Source organism: Pygoscelis adeliae, unplaced genomic scaffold (assembly GCF_000699105.1).
Source record: "Pygoscelis adeliae isolate BGI_AS28 unplaced genomic scaffold, ASM69910v1 Scaffold153, whole genome shotgun sequence".
Taxonomy (NCBI): domain Eukaryota; kingdom Metazoa; phylum Chordata; class Aves; order Sphenisciformes; family Spheniscidae; genus Pygoscelis; species Pygoscelis adeliae.
Window position 1 is genome coordinate 102,223 of NW_008824408.1, and position 288 is coordinate 102,510.

The 288-nt window shown below is 67.4% G+C and overlaps 1 protein-coding gene across 1 annotated transcript in view; it reads right to left on the bottom strand.

Annotated features, from left to right (window-relative positions):
* Positions 1-226, bottom strand: part of TMEM79 (transmembrane protein 79) — a 3,240-nt gene extending 3,014 nt beyond the window's left edge. Inside the window, exon 1 of the mRNA XM_009320467.1 lies at positions 88-226. The gene's annotated coding sequence lies outside the window, so the exon portion shown is untranslated. The remainder of the gene's footprint in view (positions 1-87) is intronic.
* Between the last annotated feature and the right edge of the window lie 62 nt (positions 227-288).

Sequence of the window (288 nt, forward strand, 5' to 3'; positions counted from 1 at the left end):
CCCTCCCCTCTCCCAGCCCCACTCACTAGTCGCCCCATGGGACGTGGGAGGAAGCTGGCACCGGGCTCCCCTCACTGCAAAACTTACTTGGAGAGAGGTGAGGGGCCATGGGCCTGGGGGCTGCGCCGCGGCGGCAGCTGTGCTGGGAGCCCGCAAAATGCTTCCACAGTCTCTCTCCACCGTCTGGACTTCAAACCTGTTTAACCAGCTAAGGTGGGGCCGGGCCAAACAGGGCAGGCGCAGCAGCCTCGCCCGACGCAGCGCTGAGCCCGCAGGCGGCCCCCTCAG